We start from the raw sequence: 1,321 nt of genomic DNA, 5'->3' as shown, positions 1-1,321 counted from the left end.
GTCTATCCAGTAGACTGGAGATCTTCAGAAAGGAGGAGCTCCACGCCTCAACCCCAAAAAACAGATGTTAGAAATAGTTCAAGAAAGAGAAATTCAATTATAAAATTGTACGATATAAAACTTCAAAAGTTCTGAAAGGACTCGAATGATTTTTTTCATTCATTCTTCTTTTGTACAAGAGTAAGAATCAAACCACTTACATCAAAGAAAATGAAATCGTCTTGCTTTGTTTTCAAGATTTTCACTCTGTCAGAGGATACAACTCTGTAAATTTTCTTGGCAATCCATTCTAAAGTTGAACAGTTCTCCTGTCTGGAATGTATTCTGGTATAACCTAGTTTGAATCCATGTATTCATTTATACTCTTAGTAGAAATGTAGAAAATCTGCTTTTAAACTTTATTGAGAGGATGTTTAGATCCCTGAAGACCTTTATCACTGTTTATCTTTGCTACATTTGCTACTTCTAAATCTAGAAAATCTGATACATGTTTTGGTAAGATTTGTGGCAACAGTCATGCCTTACAGTGTCTCATCTGGACCCACGCGTACCGTGTGCGTGAGTGTGTATGTGTGTGTTGCTCTTTTAAAAACAGAATTACTACAGAACCCCATCTGCGTGGGACATCTAGAATTCTTGCCAAATTCCCTTTTTTTCAAATCTAATAATCCAAGTCCCATTGAATTTTATTTCAAAATTCATTTATAATCTTCAAAACAAACTATTAAAGAAGCAAGAACCACCCTGGTCCTCATATGTAGCTATGTATCTAGGGCGATTTAGAGTCAAGTTTCCTAATAACTGAGAATAAGTAAATGAGCTTTTTGTTTATTTCCTCCTAATGTTAGGATTCTGTGAGACGGAACCAAATATACCATCAGACATCTGCCTGTCTAATCGGTTTGCAGCCCTGACAGAGGCTCTGCGGACCAGATGAGTTCCAGGGTCATCCTTGCACGGGGCCATGCTGATCTTCTCTGCATCGTTCCGATTTTATGGATGTGCTGCCAAAGTGAGCACAAGTGGACAGACGAGCAATGAGTTTTGTGACCGGCTTGAAATGTGCACGGGTGGGACTTATCTCAGGAGTGCAAGTCGAATATTGACTGACAATTTACAGGGTTCCCATTCACCCAGGTGGAGTTCAAAGGTGGCTTTCTGGTGGTTTTCCCCAAATGAAGTGTCAAAAATACTCAGATATAATTGAACAGAATATATTCATCATTCAAGTTATGTCCCATTACAGACATACTATCTATAGTGCACTTTAAAAATTTTTAATAAATCCTGTAATTGTTTTATGAAAATCACAATTACAGCA

The 1,321-nt window shown here is 37.3% G+C and overlaps 1 non-coding gene across 1 annotated transcript; it reads right to left on the bottom strand.

Annotated features, from left to right (window-relative positions):
- Positions 1–915: 915 nt before the first annotated feature.
- Positions 916–1,020, bottom strand: LOC111725767. Its single transcript, XR_002773750.1, has one exon. It is a non-coding gene; the product is annotated as a U6 spliceosomal RNA (small nuclear RNA).
- Between the last annotated feature and the right edge of the window lie 301 nt (positions 1,021–1,321).

Source organism: Otolemur garnettii, unplaced genomic scaffold (assembly GCF_000181295.1).
Source record: "Otolemur garnettii isolate 467f Iridium unplaced genomic scaffold, OtoGar3 scaffold00002, whole genome shotgun sequence".
In the NCBI taxonomy this organism is placed as follows: domain Eukaryota; kingdom Metazoa; phylum Chordata; class Mammalia; order Primates; family Galagidae; genus Otolemur; species Otolemur garnettii.
Note: the sequence above shows the minus strand (reverse complement) of the source record. Positions and strands in the feature narration are given on the sequence as shown.